At 52.8% G+C, this 17,990-nt stretch overlaps 2 pseudogenes; both read left to right on the forward strand.

The window, feature by feature from the left end:
• The first annotated feature begins 585 nt into the window (after window positions 1–585).
• On the forward strand, window positions 586–1,910 carry LOC100594672 (annotated as a pseudogene).
• A 14,843-nt stretch (window positions 1,911–16,753) lies between these two features.
• Window positions 16,754–17,266, forward strand: LOC115830933 (annotated as a pseudogene).
• The last annotated feature ends 724 nt before the right edge of the window (window positions 17,267–17,990 follow it).

Below are 17,990 nucleotides of genomic sequence, written 5' to 3' on the forward strand. Positions count from 1 at the left end.
TGGGTCGCGTCCCCCCAGGCTTTGATGGACAAGTGGCCATGGAAAGCATGCTCAGCTGCCCCAGGGTTCTGCCATCACCCACCCACTAAACGGTCCAGGGACCCTGGGAGGTATTGCTTTCCCCTGTACACGGATGAGGAAACTGGCTGGGCATGGTGGGTCATGCCTGTAATCCCAGCACTTTGGGAGGCTGAAGCGGGTGGATCACCTGAGGTCAGGAGTTTGAGACCAGCCTGGCCAACACGGTGAAACTCCATCTCTAGTAAAATTACAAAAATTAGCCCGGCGTGGTGGCAGGAGCCTGTAACCCCAGCTACTCAGGAAGCTGAGGCAGGAGAATTGCTTGAACCCAGGAGATGATGGAGGTTGCAGTGAGCCAAGGTGGCGCCATTGCACTCCAGCCTGGATGACAGAGCGAGACTCTGTCTCAAACAACAACAACAGCAACAATAAAACACAGATGAGGAAACTGAGGTCTAAAGGGGCGGCAGCACTTGCCCAGGGTCGTGGCCGACAAGTCGCCAAGCTGGGGAGTTTCCATGGGATCCAAGCCTGTCCCCAAGCAGCCCAGGGGACACAGACAGCATGCAGGCACACAATCGCACACCCCGCCACCCCTCAGCCTGCTGCATCGTCATTCCTGTGCAACTGGGCACCCCGAGTCTCCACATCGTGGGGGGCTCTGGGGTAGGCAGACGTAGCTGAGAGCCGGCACCCCATCCTGCGTCTGAGGAATCCAGTGTCCTTTCCCTGGCTGGAAGACTCGGTCACGGTAACGCCCTGTCCTGCAGGTTCCGCCTCTGCTGTGACCTCCACCCATTACCTAAATGCAGATTTCCGATTTCCGATTTCCGAGGTTAGCCTGGAAGGAAATAGCTTATACTGTACTGCTAAAGCATGGCAAAGGAAGCAGTTTCCATCAACAGGAGTCTGTGGGCTGGGTGTGGTGGCTCACGCTTGCAATACCAGTAGCTTGGGAGGTTGATGCAGGACTGCTTGAAGCCAGGAGGCTGAGGCTGCAGTGAGCTATGATTGTACCACTGCACTCCAGCCTGGGAAACAGAGTGAGACTGTGTCCCCAAAAAATACATAAATTAATAAAATTAAATTAAATAAGGGATGGGTTTTTTGTTTTGTTTTGTTTTGTTTTTTTGAGACAGAGTCTCACTCTGTCACCCAGGCTGGAGTGCAGTGGCACAATATCGGCTCACTGCAACCACCGCCTCCCGAGTTTAAGCGATTCTCGTGCCTCAGCCTCCCAAGTAGCTGGGACTACAGGCACCCACCACCGCGCCCGGCTAATTTTTTGTATTTTTAGTAGAGACGGGGTTTCGCCATGTTGGCCAGGCTGGTCTCGAACTCTCGAGCTCAGGCAATCCACCCGCCTCAGCCTCCCAAAGTGCTGGGATTACAGGTGTGAGCCACCATGCCCGGCCATGAGACAGAGTCTTGTCGTGTTGTCCAGGCTGGTCTCAGACTCCCGGGCTCAAGCAATCCTTTTACCTCGGCCTCCCAAAGTGCTGAGGTTACAGGTGTGAGGCACTGCACCCAGCCAGGAAACTTTGATTAAGGCTCCTGTGCCTTGCTCAGCTCCAACACTGCAAAAATCTCCAGCCCTACAGAGACTGAGCATCGAGTCCCTGACTTCTCTTTTCCAGAAGTATGCGGGAAAGGGTGGTTATAACTGCACTCTCTCCAAGACGGAGTTCCTAAGCTTCGTGAATGCAGAACTGGCTGCCTTCACAAAGAGCCAGAAGGACCCCGGTGTCCTTGACTGCGTGATGAAGAAACTGGACACCAACAATGATGGGCAGCTAGATTTCTCAGAATTTCTTAATCTGATGGGTGGCCTAGCTATGGCTTGCCATGACTCCTTCCTCAAGGCTGTCCCTTCTCAGAAGCGGACCTGAGGACCCCTTAGGCCTGGCCTTCAAACCCACCCCCTTTTCTTCCAACTTTTCTGTCATCATCTCCGCAGCCCACACATCCCCTGAGCCCAGCACACCAATCACCTCATGCAGGGCCCACCTGCGGATAGTAATAAAACAATGTCACTTTTTTAAAACATGAAAAGAAAAATTTTTTTTTAAAGACAGGCCAGACCTAGTGGCTCATGCCTGTAATCCCAGCACTTTGGGAGGCCGAGGCGGGCGCATCGCCTGAGGTTAGGAGTTCGAGACCAGCCTGGCCAACATGGTGAAACCCTGTCTCTACTAAAAATACAAAAATTAGCTGAGCGTGGTGGACACCTGTAATCCCAGCTACTTGGGAGGCCGAGGCAGGAGAATGGCTTGAACACGGGAGGCAGAGGCTGCAGGGAGCTGAGATAGCACCACTGCACTCCAGCCTGGGCAACAGAGCAAGACTCCATCTCCAAAAAAATAAACAAATAAATAAAATGCCAAGAGTATGCTGATGTAAAGGTTTAAGTAGAAGCTCTGGTTGTTTTACTCATGTGTGTAAACCAAGCCCCCGAGATGTGCCACCAAAATACAGAGTTCGTGGCTGGATTGGCCTGTAGCTGAGGCCCCTCTGCCACACTGACATAATCCTCATTAAAGAAAGAAAAGAGGGGGCAGGTGGATCACTTGAGGTCAGGAGTTTGAGACCAGAATGGCCAACAGAACGAAAACCTCCTCTATTAAAAATACGAAAAACTAGCCGGGTGTGGTGGCCTGCACCTGTAATCCCAGCTACTCGGGAGGCTGAGGCAGGAGAATCACAGGAACCCGGGAGGCAGAGGTTGCAGTGAACCGAGATCACGCCACTGCACTCCAGCCTGGGTGACAGAAGGAGACCCCATCTCAAAAAAAAAAAAACAATGGTTACAATGGTAAACTTTATGTTATGTATCTTTCACTACAATTTTTTTTTAACCTTGATTCTGAGAAAGGGTCCCTAAGCGTCATCAAATGCTAACCGCGTCCACGCCCCTGAAAGCTTACAGCCCTGGTACCTGCTATTGGTCCAGACCAGCAGGAAGCTGGCAGCCATGGATTCTGGGAAATGTAGTGTGCAGCCCCCATGCCGGAGTCACGCCCCCGCTGTGATGGGTGGGCTCGGAGCTGGCATACAATAGTTCTGTGGCCGACATCCAGGTCAGCAGGGAAATTGTGAAAGGCACACTCGGTGCCCTTATTCCCACGCTGCCCACGAGCAGTCTCGCGCACGGCCACACAGACCTGGGGGCACAACCTGTCCCCTAGTACCATCCAGCATGTGGGCGCTCCAGGTCTGCAGTTTGTACCTGGACATCGTTGCCAATCTAAGTGCCCATCCGAGCCGCCTGCGGATCAGGCTCTCAGACGCTCGCTCGCTCTTCCCTGACGCAGCCCCCGCTGGAGCAGGGGCCTTGGCAGTGAGGGTGGGACGACGTCCAGGCTACAGGTGCCCCGGCGGGAAGGAGGTATCAGGCATGCAACACAGCTTACTGCAAAGGCCCTGAGGTGGGAGCCCGATTGGCCCAGGGTGTGGCCGGGGGAGACGATAGGGGTGAGGTGGGGTTGGCCACGTTGCCCATGAAGAGGCTTCTAACAAGAGACCGTGGCCAGGTCCCCCAGGGGAGCGCTAGGCCGCTGCCTAGTGAACTGAATGACTCGTATTGTTCCCAAGGTTGCAGCTGTGGCCTCGGAAGTGACTCAGCAGAATTCCTGGGAGTTGGGGTGGGGGCGAGGCTTGCTCCAGATGGGCTGGGGGAGGGGGCGTTGCCCGCGCTCTAGCCCCTCCTCCCAGGCCCTGCGGACCGCGGAGCTCGCCTACTCTCGTGTCTTCCCCTCCGCCCAGACATCTACAGGCACCAGCGGCGACGAGGTGGGGATGATGCTGGAAGACTTAGGGTGGGACGGCCCCATCCTCTCGGAACCCCCGTCCCTGAAACTGATTTTAGGGTGGGGTGGGGTGGGGGCTGAGTCTGCCCTTAAAACGGGGCTCAAGGCTCTTGGCTTGGAGCAGGCAGGGTTGGCCCTGTCCGGGCCCCCGGAGTGACTCAGCCCAGTCCTGGCCCTCTCCGGGACTAACTCTCTTCCTCTAAATAAAGGGAATCTTTCACCCAGCAGACGGGAATGGGTCGGTGGAGATAAAACAGGCCCTCCAGAATGATCCCTTCCCTGGCGGCTGATGGGGCATGCGTATGTTGGGAGAGAGGGAGAGGGCAGCCCTCCAGCCCAGGCTGGGGCAGGCTGGAGTGAAGGTCCAAGCGCTGGACCCAAGCAGCAGCCTCACCCCCAGTCTAAAAGCTCAGCCCCAGTTTTCCCATGCATATACAATGGGCATAACTGTCCCAAGAATGAGGCTTGCTGGAGTTACTGGCAAACTGCGCGCTGTCCGCCTAATTCACCTAATTCAGGGCAAGAACCGCGCTCTGGCCCCTGCACCTGGGACAGGTGGGGTGCTGGACCGAAGGCGAAGTAACAGCGTCCTGCAGGGCCCATCCCCAGATTGCCTTCCTTAGGGAAGCCGGAACAAACGATGCGGCAGGGCGGCCCTGGGTCTGTTCCTAAGAGCTGCAGCAGGGACAGCCCCATCCTAGACCCCAGCAACCCGCGCGCCCGCCCTCGCACCATCTCCCCTACCTGGTTGGTTGGGTTGTGGGGCTCCAGGCGACCGCCAGGTGGCGCAATAGACGCGCCTGCCGCGCCAAGCTGGGTGGGGCTGGACTCGTCCGGTGATAGGGCCCTTTGGGCGGCTAGACACATTTTGTTTTTTCAGAGTTTCACTCTTGTTGCCCGGGCTGGAGTGCAATGGCGCGATCTCGGCTCACTGCAACCTCCGCCTCCCAGGTTCAAGCGATTCTCCTGACTCAGCCTCTCGATTAGCTGGGATTACACGCATGTGCCACCACACCCAGCTAATTTTGTGTTTTTAGTAGAGACGGTATTTCTCCATGTTGGTCAGGCTGGTCTCGAACTCCCGACCTCAGGTGATCCGCCTGCCTCGGCCTCCCAAAGTACTGAGATTACAGGCGTGAACCACCGCTCCCGGCAGCCAGACACATTTAAAAGCCCTTTGGGCCGGGTGCGGTGGCTCACGTCTGTAATCCCAGCACTTTGGGAGGCCGAGGGGGGCGGATCACGATGTCAGAAGATCGAGACCATCCTAGCTAACACAATGAAACCCTGTCTCTAATAAACATACAAGAAAAAAATTAGGCCGCGCGCAGTGGCTCACGCCTGTAATCCCAGCACTTTGGGAGGCTGAGGCGGGTGGATCACGAGGTCAAGAGATCGAGACAATCCTGGCTAACACGGTGAAACCCCGTCTCTACTAAAAATACAAAAAATTAGCCGGGCATGGTGGCAAGCGCCTGTAGTCCCAGCTACTCGGGAGGCTGAGGCAGGAGAATCACTGGAACCCGGGAGGCAGAGCTTGCAGTGAGCCAAGATCACGCTACTGCACTCCAGCCTGGGCGACAGAGCGAGACTCTGTCTCAAAAAAAAAAAGCCCTTTGAAGTGGAGAAAAAGTACTGGGTTCAAAAATGCAAAATAAAAGTTCAGTCGACGGGGCGCAGTGGCTCACGCCTGTAATCCCAGCACTTTGGGAGGCCGAGACAGGCAGATCACGAGGTCAGGAGATCAAGACCATCCTGGCTAACACGGTGAAACCCTGTCTCTACTAAAAATACAAAAAATTAGCTGGGCGCGGTGGCGGGCGCCTGTAGTCCCAGCTACTCGGGAGGCTGAGGCAGGAGAATGGCGTGAACCCGGGGGCTGGAGCTTGCAGTGAGCCGAGATCACATCATTGCACTCCAGCCTTGACAACAAGAGTGAAACTCCATCTCAAAAAAAAAAAAAAATTAGCTGAGCGTGGCGGCACATGACTGTAGTCCCAGCTACTGGGGAGGCTGAGGCCAGAGGGATCACTTAAGGAATTCGAGGCTGCAGTGAGCTATGATTGCATCACTGCACTCCAGCCTGGGCAATATAGTGAGACCCCCATCTTAGAAAGAGAGAAAGGAAGGAAGGAAGGTAGAAAGAAAAGAAGAGAGAAAAAAAGAAAGGAAAGGAGGGAGGGAGGAAGGAAGGGAATGAAGGAAGGAAGATTCCTAAATTCAATTCAGAAACACAAAACCCAACAACCTGACCAATAACCTTTCCAGCAATCAAGAGTAACTTTTTGTGTTATCTTTTGTCTCAGATACAAATCCACAAGTTAACTGTAACTTCCCTGAGCCTCAGCCCTTAATCAAAAGTAGATAGTAAAGTCAAACCAAAGTTTCCTGGAAAGAATTAAATAATCCTTAGGTGGGCTCCTTATGCAAAGCAGCCCTCCCCCTTGGTCTCCTGTCCAATATTCGAATGGCTTTTTCTTTTGTTTATGTATTTACTTTATTTATTTATATATGACAGGTCTCGCTCTGTCGCCCAGGCTAGAGTGCAGTGGCATGATCTTGGCTCACTGCAATCTCCACCTCCCAGGCTCAATTGATCCTCCCACTTCAGCCTCCTGCGTAGCTGGGACTATAGGCACACACCAGCATGCCCGGCTAATTTTTTTCTTTTTTGACATGGAGTCTCACTCTGTCACCCAGGCTGGAGTGCAGTGGCAAGATCTCCAGTCACTGCAATCTCCACCTCCCGGGTTCAAGCAAGTCTCCTGCCTCAGCCTCCTGAGTAGCTGGGATTATAGGCGTGTGCCACTACCACCTGGCTAATCTTTGTATTTTTTTGTTTGTTTTTGTTTTTGAGACGGAGTCTTTTTTTTCTTTTTTTGAGACAGAGTCTCACTCTGTCGCCCAGGCTAGAGTGCAGTGGCGCCATCTCGGCTCACTGCAAGCTCCGCCTCCCAGGTTCACGCCATTCTCCTGCCTCAGCCTCCCGAGTAGCTGGGACTACAGGCGCCGGCCACCACGCCCGGCTCATTTTTTTGTATTTTTTAGTGGAGATGGGGTTTCACTGTGTTAGCCAGGATGGTCTCAATCTTCTGACCTGTGATCCACCCTCCTCGGCCTCCCAAAGTGCTGGGATTACAGGCGTGAGCCACCGCGCCCGGCCATTGAGACGGAGTCTTGCTCTGTCACCCAGGCTGGAGTGCAGTGGCGTGATCTGGGCTCACTGCAACCTTTGCCTTCTGGGTTCAAGTGATTCTCCTGCCTCAGCCTCCTGAGTAGTTGGGATTACAGGCGTGCGCCACTATGCCCAGCTATTTTTTTTTTTTTTTTTTTTTTTTTTTTGACAGAGTCTTGCTCTGTTGCCAGGCTGGAGTGCAGTGGCGCGCTCTTGGCCTCCTGGGTTAAACCGATTCTCCTGCCTCAGCTTCCTGAGCAGCTGGGATTACAGGTGTGCACTATCATGCCCAGCTAATTTTTGTATTTTTAGTAGAGAGGGGGTTTCACCATGTTGGCCAGGATGGTCTTGATCTCTTGACCTTGTGATCTGCCCACCTCAGCCTCCCAAAATGCTGGGATTACAGGCGTGAGCCACTGTGCCCGGCAATTTTTGTATTTTTTTAGTAGAGACGGGGTTTCACCATGTTGGTCGGGCTGGACTTGAACTCCTTACCTCGTGATCTGCCCACCTCGGCCTCCCAAAGTGCTGGGATTACAGGTGTGAGCCACAGCCCCGACCTAATCTTTGTATTTTTAGTAGAGATGGGGTTTCACCATGTTGACCAGACTGGTGTTGAACTCCTGACCTCAAATGATCCACCCTCCTCGGCCTCCCAAAGTGCTGGGATTACAGGCCTGAGCCACTGCACCTGGCCTAATTTTTGTATTTTTATTAGAGACAAGGTTTTACCATGTTGGCCAGGCTGGTCTCAAACTTCTGACCTCAAGTGATACCCACCCGACCTTGGCCTCCCAAATTGCTGGGATTATGGATGTGAGCCACTGTGTCTGGCCACAGCTAACTTATTTTAATATTTTTATTTTTTGAGACAGTGTCTCATTCTGTCACCCAGGCTGGCGTGCAGTACACAGCTCGCTACAGCCTCAACCTCCTAGGTTCAAGTGATCCTCCTACCTCAGCCTCCCCAGGCTGAACTGGGACTACACGCCCAGTTCGTTTTTATAGTTTTAGTAGAGGTGGGGTTTTGCTGTGTTGCCCAGGCTGGTCTTCAACTCCTGAGTTCAAGCAATCTGCCCACCTTGGCCTCCCAAAGTGCTGGGATTACAGGCATGGGCCACCATGCCTGGCCCCCTCTAATTTTTTTTAAAGAAGGAATTGGAGCAGCCACACTTCCGAGCTCTGCCCCCAGGTTCTGTGTGAGTCCAGGAAATCTTGGCCCCTCTCTGGGTCTCTATGTCTTGTCTCCAGCTGGAGACTTGGGGGAGGAGGGGAGATTGTGGCTGCCCCCATACAGCTTGCAGCTGGGCAGAGGCCCTTGGATTTGGGAGTTTGAGAATCCTCTTTTCCCTTGATTCTACTGGATTGCATTCAATCCAGATGGAATGAGGTTGTGGGACGGGGAGCCAGGATGAACTCTTAATGGCTTGGAAACAGATCTGATCTCCTAAGAGGACAGGAAGTCAGACTCCTTTTGTGGGTTACCGGGGAAATCATTCGGCAGTTGATTGGTAATGTCTGCCACGGTGCAAAATTGAGATTCAGCTGTATGTTGTTCCCACCTTGGTCTAGTAAATACAGCACCTAGTAGAGAGTCAGGAAAGCCCAGACTCTGGTCCCAATTTACCACTGCCTTGCTGAGGGATCCTGAATAAATTAGCTCCTTGGAGCCTTGGTTTCCTAAACTGTAAAATAAGACATAATATCTTCCCAGGGTTGATTCGAAGATGCAATGAACATATTGTCAGTTAGGATCTTCATGTTGCAAGAAATAGAAAATACGATGGGTGCTGTGGCTCATGCCTGTAATCCAAGGATTTGATAGGTCAAGGCAGGAGGATCACTTGAGCCCAGGAGTTCGAGACCAGGCTGGGCAACATACTGAGACCTCGTCTCCACCAAAAATTAAAAATTAAAAATTAGCAGGCCAGGTGCAGTGGCTCACACCTGTAATCCCAGCACTTTGCGAGGCTGAGGCAGGCAGATCACCTGAGGTCAGAAGTTCGAGACCCACCCGGCCAACATGGTGAAACCCTGTCTCTACTAAAAATATAAAAAGTTAGCCGGGCGTGGTGGTGTGTACTTGTAATCCCAGCTACTTGGGAGGCTGAGGCACAAGAATCGCCTGAACCCAGGAGGCGGAAGTTGCAGTGAACCACGCTCGAGCTACTGAACTCCAGCCTGGGTGACAGAGTGAGACTCTTAAAAAAAAAAACCCAAACAAAAAGTTAAAAATTAGCTGAGAGTGGCCGGGCGCGGTTGCTCACGCCTGTAATCCCAGCACTTTGGGAGGCCCAGGCAGGCGGATCACAAGGTCAGGAGATTGAGATCATCGTGGCCAACATGGTGAAACCCCATCTCTACTAAAAATACAACAATTAGCTGGGCGTGGTGGCCCACCCCTGTAGTCCCAGCTACTCGGGAGGCTGAGTCAGGAGAATCGCTTGAACCCGGGAGGTGGAGGTTGCAGTGAGCCCAGATCTGGCCACTGCACTCCAGCTTGGGCAACAGAGTGAGACTCTGTCTCCAAAAAAAAAAAAAAAAAAAAAAAAATTAGCTAAGAGCAGTGGCAGAGGAGGCTGAGGTGGGAGGATCGGTTGAGCCCAGGCAGTGGAGGCTGCAGTGAGCCGTAATTGCACCACTGCACTACTCCAGCCTGGGCGACAGAGGAAGACCCTGTCTCAAAAAAAAAAAAAAAAAAAAAAAAAAGAAGTGGAAAATGCCAGTGCATCCTGGCTAGAACAGTCGTAAGGGCTTCTGTAACTGTGTAGAACTGACAGGACTTCAGGTATGCTATGATCAAGGCTCCAGCTGCATATCCCTGTGACTTCCTTAGCAGTGTCTTTCTCATGGGTCAGCTTTGTCTGTATTCATAGATGGCCACATGCCATCACTTGGGGTCCTGCTGACTCCAGGTGTTTCCTAGAGAGCAGGATTCTGCGGCAGCAACTCCAAGCAACAGCCCTGAGATCGCTGCTGATGGGGGCAATTCAGGTTCACATGTCCATCCCTAGGGCGATGACTGCGTGGGAAGAGGGTGGCCCCCTAGGCACCAGAATGAAGATCTCAGCTGTCCTGAAATGTGTGGGAGTGCAGCGGGTGGGGGGAAGGAGAGATGTACAAGGAAATCTCTAGGCAGTCAGAGAGCGCTTGGTGGAGGATGTGGCTCGGGGCGGGGGTTGGAGGGGCGGGGGTGTCGGGCGCAGCGGGAGACATAGGGAGGGTGGCAGGACCATGGGATGTAGGTGTGGCAGGAGACCTTAGGGAAGGGAGCCTGCAGCCAGGGATTTCGCAGACTCTCCAGGAAGCCATCGGGATCTAGGCCAGAAACCTCTGCTTCCCCCATCCCCCACCCCCCACCCCAGAGCTCCTGCTGAGCGCCCCTCTAACTCTGCAAGCAGGAAACCAGTGGAGGTGCAGTGAGGGCTGTGATCCAGATTCACCGGAGAGGGAAACAACCGGGAGGGGTCCGCAGGCAGGGCGTGGCCAAGGGTGTGCGCTCTGCAAGGCCTCGTGAACCCCAGGGCGCCCCCTCTCCAGCTGCGCCCACAACTGGGGGCTGACCTCCACTGCAGGACCCCAGGCCTTGCTCCCCCGGGACGCCTCTCTCGGGTGTCCCACCGCACCACTGAGGCCACGCACGACCCCCAGCCACCGCCGCCCACTGGAGCCCAGCTGCCCATCTCTTGCCAGCACCGCCTACTCCCCGCCCGCCACCCCACCATTGGCTTTCCAGAGCTAAGACCTCCTATGATTGGTCCATCTCCGCGAGGCCACGCCTCCTGGCCGGCACAAAGAGCCGGACCTGCCCAGCCCGCCCCAACTCCGCGGGCTCCCAGCCCCTGGCGGCGCGGCTGAGCCGCGGCCGCCACGTGGGGGTCGTAGTAGTGACTGCGGCCATGGTGGCTGTGAGCACTCGAGGAAGGCGCTGGCTTAGGGCCTGTCGCTCTGCCATAGCCTCGGATCCCACCTGGGAGGGGAAAATTCGGAGCCTCTCTACCCAGCCCCCAGCCCCGGCGCTCTAATCCCTCCCGGGGACTGACCCCCGCCCCCTAGTTCCCAGACCTTCCCTATTTTCTCTCCCTGCCCAGGGGAAGGGGATGGTGGATTTATTTGGTAACGGAACTGCTACCGTTAAGAAAACTGTGGCTCAGAGAGGGTAGTTAAACTGCCCCAGTCACACAGCAGTCGCGGGTAGCCCAGAAATAATACTGAGGGATGGGAAGGAAAGGGAGAAGCTGTGGCTGGTGTAATCCTCTGCCTCCCACTCCTCCCCACCCCTGATACACAATTATGAGCTAAGCCAGGGAGGGCTCCTTGAGCACACATCAAGCCTGCAGGCTGACGGATTTTTTTTTTTTTTTTTTTTGAGACGGAGTCCCCTCTGTCGCACAGGCTGGAGTGCAGTGGCGCGATCTCGGCTCACTGCAATCTCCGCCTCCTGGGTTCAAGCGATTCTCCTGCCTCAGCCTCCCGAGTAACTGGGACTACAAGCGCCCACCACCACGCCTGGCTAATTTTTGTATTTAATAGAGACAGGGTTTCACCATATTGGCCAGGCTGGTCTCGAGCTCCTGACCTTGTGATCCGCCTGCCTCGACCTCCCAAAGTGCTGGGATTACAGGCGTGAGCCACTGTGCCCGGCCTTTTTTTTTTTTTTTTTTAGGAGTCTCATGCTGTTGCCCAGGCTGGAGTGCAGTGGTGCGATCTCGGCTCACTGCAACATCCACCTCCTGTGCTCAAGTGATTCTCCTGCCTCAGTCTTTGGAGTAGCTGGGATTACAGGTGCATGCCACCACGCCTGGCTAATTTTTGTATTTTTAGTAGAGATGGGGTTTCACCATGTTGGCCAGGCTGGTCTCAAACTCCTGACCTCAGATGATCTGCCCACCTCGGCCTCCCAAAATGCTAGGATTATAGGCGTGGGTCACCGCGCCCAGCCAATTCCTTTCAAAATTTTGAAAAATTTTGAAACAATCACACACTTAAAGCTACAAATACAGTGCGAAATTCTTTTCAGCCAGGTGTGGTGGCCTGTGCTTGTAGTCCCAGCTACTGGAGAGGCTGAGGTAGGAGGATTGCTTGAGTCCAGGAGGTCAAGGTGGGTGAGCTATGATCATTCTACTGCACTCCAACCTGGGTGACAGAGTCACACCCTATCTCTGAAATAAAAACAAAATAAAAAACAAAGTAATTTTTTTCCTTGAAAAAAACTGAAAATAAGTTGCTAGCCTGATGCCACAATCACCCCTTGTATTTCCTTCAAACAGGATAATTCTGCTATATAAATGGCCAGGAAGTTAATACATTACTTTTGTTTGTTTTTTGTTATTGTTGTTGTTGTTTGTTTGTTTGTTTGTTTTTTGAGATGAAGTCTCACTGTCACCCAGCCTGGAGTGCAGTGGTGCAATCTTGGTTCACTGCAAACTCTGCCTCCCGGGTGCAATCGATCCACTTACCTCAGCCTCCTGATTAGCTGCAACCACAGGTGCTCACAACCAAGCCCAGCTAATTTTTCATATTTTTGGTGGAGACGGGGTTTCACCATGTTGCCCAGGCTGGTCTTGAACTCCTGACCTCAAGCGATCAGTGCTGGGATTACAGGTGTGAGCCACTGTGTCGGCCAACATATGATACATTGCTGCCATCTAAACCTCAGACCCATTTGAGTTCCTGAAGATGTCCCCAAAATGTCCTTGTAGCAGAAAAATCCAGCCCATGTGTTATTTAGTTCTTGCATACCTTTAATTTCCTTCGGGATGGAACACTTTTCAGTCTGTATTTAGCTTCCATAACCTTGACTCTTTTTTTTTTTTTTTTTTTGAGACAGAATCACTCTGTCGCCCAGGCAGGAATGATGCAGTGGTGCGATCTTGGCTCGCTCACTGCAACCCTCTGCCGCCCGGGTTCAAGCAATCCTCCTGCCACAGCCTTTGGAGTAGCTGGGATTACAGGTGCCCACCACCACAACCGACTAATTTTTGCATTTTTAGTAGAGACGGGGTTTCACCATGTTGGTCAGGCTGATCTCGAACTCCTGACCTCATGATCCACCCGCCACAGCCTCCCAAAGTGCTGGGATTACAGGCGTGAACAACTGCACCCAGGCATTGTTTTGTATTTTTAGTAGAGCTGGGGTTTCACTATGTTGGCCAGGATGGTCTCAAACTCCCGACCTCAGGTGATCTGCCTGCCTCAGCCTCTCAAAGTGCGGGGATTACAGACATGAGTCACTGCGCCTGGCCTATTTTATTTTATTTTATTTTATTTATTTTTGAGACGGAGTTTCACTTTTGTTGCCCAGGCTGGAGTGCAATGGCAAGATCTCGGCTTACCACAACTTCTACCTCCTGGGTTCAAGCGATTCTCCTGCCTCAGCCTCCCGAGTAGCTGGGATTACAGGCATCCACCACCATGCCCGGCTAGGAAAATGTATTTAGGTGCATCTCTATTAATTCCTATAACTCTTATGTATATTGAAAGCCAACAGTTTACATTGATAGATCCTGGGGTGCACTCCAGTTTATAACTCCCTTCTCTGCCTTTGAGAACCTGGCTACCATTATCGTGATACATCTGCTTCTTTTTTTTTTTTTTTTTTGAGACAGAGTTTCACTCTGTCGCCCAGGGCCCAGGCTGGAGTGCAGTGGTGCGATCTTGGCTGGCTGCAACCTCCACCTCCTGGGTTCAAGCGATTCTCCTGCCTTCCAAGTAGCTGGGATTACAGGTGCCCACCACCATGCCTGGCTAATTTTTGTATTTTTTTTTTTCTTTTTGAGACAGAGTCTCCCTCTGTTGTCCAGGCTGGAGTGCAGCAGCGTGATCTCGGCTCACTGCAAGCTCCGCCTCCCGGGTTCATGCCATTCTCCTGCCTCAGCCTCCCGAGTAGCTGGGACTACAGGTGCCCGCCATCATGCGTGGCTAATTTTTTGTATTTTTAGTAGAGATGGGGTTTCACTGTGTTAGCCAGGATGGTCTCAATCTCCTGACCTTGTGATCCACCTGTCTCAGCTTCCCAAAGTGCTGTGATTACAGGCGTGAGCCCCCATGCCTGGCTTAATTTTTGTATTTTTAGTAGCGATGGGGTTTTGCCATGTCTTCCAGGCTGGTCTCGAACTCCTGACCTTGGGTGATCCGCCCACCTCGGCCTCCGAAAGTGCTGGGATTACAGGCAGGAGCCACCATGCCTGACCATATCTGCTTCTTTTTTTTTTTTTTTTTTTTTTTGAGTTGGAGTCTCACTCTGTTGCCCAGGCTGGAGTGCAGCAGTGTGATCTCGGCTCACTGCAATCTTGGTTCACTGCAATCTCGGCCTTCAGGATTCAAGTGATTCTCGTGCCCCAGCCTCCTGAGTAGCTGGGATTACAGGCACGGGGCCACCACACGCAACTAATTTTTTGTATTTTTTAGTAGAGATGGGGATTCACCATGTTGGCTAGGCTGGTCTAGAACTCCTGACCTCAGGTGATCCACCCGCCTTGGCCTCCCAAAGCGCTGGGATTACAAGTGGGAGCCACCATGCCTGGCCATATCTGCTTCTTTTATCAACCCCCCCCCCCCCCCCCCCGCCGCCCGGGTGTAGCACGTGTCTCCTGGGCACTGTCTCCTTTCACCTTGTAGACCTGTCCTCCAGCCTTGCTGTCTGTCCTTTGGCAGGGATATCTCCTAGCCCCAGGACGGCTTAGTCACCCCTCCCAGGTCACCGGCCCCGCCTAATTGAGCTCCCTACCCTCACTGAGATCTCCTCTTCCCCCATTCTGACTGTCCACCAAGCAGCCACCTCTCTCCTATCCCACCACCCCCAAGCCCTCTCCGCCCCACTCACCCTGCTCAGAGCCACCACCCTCCCCCACCCCACTGGGACGCCCACCTGGCTCTGCTCCAGCAAATGGCTCTGGGACTGATTATTCTGGAAGGAAACGGAAAGGAGAAGGAACTAAGGGAAGAGAAGGAAGGAGGCTTTCTCCGGTTCTTGTTTTAGCTTAAAAATTCATGCCCCGTGTGCACTTCGGTCTAGAGCACACTTCCTTTTGTTTTAAGGTGATATAGCGTTTTCACAATACAACTTCTGGTAAAATTGCTGCCTGGTTATCCAGGGGCTGTGTCTGGTCAGAGAGGGGGCCTGGCAGGCTGGGAAGGACAGGGATGGGTGGGGGAGGGGAAGATGGGTCGGGGAGGGTGGACGGGGCTGGCTGGCCTCCTGTCGTCTTCCTTCCCTGGACAATGGGCCGCCGGCTGCCGCAGAGATAAGGAGTCTTGTCAGGGCTGGAATCACAGCCTCTGGCCGACTGCCTGCTGGGGAAGGTCCCTTCCTCGCAGACCTGGCCAAACTACCCCCACCAAGCCCTGCAGCCTCAGCCTCGAGTGAGAGTGAGGTCTCCTCTCATTGCACCTTCCTGAAAGGGAGGTCCTCAGAGCCATGCCCCAGGGTCACTGGGAGGCTGGCTGTGAGCTTGGCGTCTGGGGAGGCCCTTTTCCAGGCCGAGACACCTCCCCTGGCTCCAGGACACAGTCGCACAAAGATAATTGTTGTCTTTTTGTTTCTTTATTCTTTTTTACTATTTTTTCTTTTGAGATAGGGCCTCATTCCATCACCCTGGCTAGAGTGCAGTGGTGTGACCACGACTCACTGCAGCCTCGACTTCCCGAGGTCAAGTGATCCTTGTGCCTCAGCCTGAGTAGCTGGGACTATGGATGTGCACCACCATGCCCGGCTAATTTTTTTATTTCTTTTGAGAGATGGAGTCTCACTATGTTGCCCAGGCTGGTCTAGAACTCCTGGACTTAAGTAATCTTCCCTCCTGGGCCTCTGAAAGCACTGGGATTACAGGTGTGAGACCCTGTGATCGGCCTAAGATTAAATTTATGTTAAGTAACTTATGTTACTTTCCAGCCTGGCCAACATGGCGAAATCCCATCTGTACTAAAAATAGAAAAATTTGGCCGGGCGCGATGGCTCACGCCTGTAATCCCAGCACTTTGGGAGGCCAAGGCAGGTGAATCACGAGGTCAGGAGATGGAGACCATACTGGCTAACACGGTGAAACCCTGTTTCTACTAAAAACACAAAAAATTAGCCGGGTGTGGTGGCACTCGTCTGTAATCCCAGCTACTCAGGAGGCAGAGGTAGGAGAATCACTTGACCCCAGCAGGCAGAGGTTGCAGTGAGCTGAGATCGTGCCATTGCACTCCAGCCTGGGTGACAGAGCGAGACTCTGTCCCAAAACAACAACAACAAAATAAAAATTAGTGGGGCACGCTTGTAGTCCCAGCTACTTGAGAGGCTGAGGCAAGAGAATCGCTTGTACCTGGGAGGCGGAGGTTATAGTGAGCCGAGATTGCGCCACTGCACTCCAGCGCCTGGGTGACAGAGCAAGACCCTGTCTCAAAAAAAAAACAAAAACTTACCATACTCAAAGTACATAAACCTGAAGTACATCTCCTGGCATAGTTATGTGTGTCTAGGTCCGAATCTCAGCCTGTGGAAGCCCAGGGAGACAGCTCCAGCCCCAGTGGTTAGAGAGTGTGGCCCTGCCAAGTGGGGATGAATCTGATGTCGTAGTATTGGGGGAAGAAAAGGACCTAAAATTTCTCATGAATAAGTTTCATATTCATTACATATTGAAATGATACTATTTGGGACATAGGAGTTAAATAACATACATTAAGAAATTTGGGCTCTTGGCTTTCGGCTCAGAGGAGGCCAAGGTGCAACTTTCTTCAGTCGTCCCAAATCCAGGTTCATCTGACACCAGCTGCCTCCACCATGCCGCTGAAGTTCGACCCCAACGAGATCAAAGTTGTATACCTGAGGTGCACCGGAGGTGAAGTCAGTGCCACTTCTGCCCTGGCCCCCAAGATCGGCCCCCTGGGTCTGTCTCCAAAAAATGTCGGTGATGACATTGCCAAGGCAATGGGTGACTGGAAGGGCCTGAGGATTACAGTGAAACTGACCATTCAGAACAGACAGGCCCAGATTGAGGTGGTGCTTTCTGCCTCTGCCCTGATCATCAAAGCCCTCAAGGAACCACCAAGAGACAGAAAGAAACAGAAAAACATTAAACACAGTGGGAATATCACTTGTGATGAGATCGTCAACATTGCTTGACAGACACGGCACTGATCCTTAGCCACAGAACTCTCTGGAACCATTAAAGAGATCCTGGGGACTGCCCAGTCTGTGAGCTGTAATGTTGATGGCCGCCACCCTCATGACATCATAGATGACATCAACAGTGGTGCTGTGGAATGCCCAGCCAATTAAGCACAAAGGAAAATATTTAAAGGATCATTTGACAACTAAAAAAAAAAAAAAAAAAAAAAAAAGAAAAAAATTTGGGCTGGACGCGGTAGCTCACACCTGTAATCTCAGCACTTTGGGAGGCTGAGGCGGGCGGATCATGAGGTCAGGAGATTGAGACCATCCTGGCTAACACGGTGAAACCCCGTCTCTACTGAAAATACAAAAAAAAATTAGCTGGGTGTGGTGGCGGGCGCCCTAGTCCCAGCTACTCAGGAGGCTGAGGCAGGAGAACGGAGTGAACCTGGGAGGCGGCGCTTGCAGTGAGTTGAGATTGCGCCACTGCACTCCAGCCTGGGCAACAGAGTGAGACTCGGTCTCAAAAAAAAAAAAAAAAAAAAAAAAAGAAATTTGATGTCACTTGTTTATCTTTACTTAAAAAATTTTTTGGGCCGGGCGCGGTGGCTCACGCCTGTAATCCCAGCACTTTGAGAGGCCGAGGCGGCTGGATCATGAGGTCAGGAGATCAAGACCATCCTGGCTAACACAGTGAAACCCCGTCTCTACTAAAAATACAAAAAAATTAGCCGGGCGTGGTGGTGGGCGCTTGTAGTCCCAGCTACTTGGGAGGCTGAGGCAGGAGAATGGCTTCAACCCGGGAGGTGGAGCTTGCAGTGAGCCGAGATTGCGCCACTGCACTCCAGCCTGGGCGACAGAGCGAGACTCTGTCTCAAAAAAAAAAAAAAAA

Source organism: Nomascus leucogenys, chromosome 17 (genome assembly GCF_006542625.1).
Source record: "Nomascus leucogenys isolate Asia chromosome 17, Asia_NLE_v1, whole genome shotgun sequence".
Taxonomy (NCBI): domain Eukaryota; kingdom Metazoa; phylum Chordata; class Mammalia; order Primates; family Hylobatidae; genus Nomascus; species Nomascus leucogenys.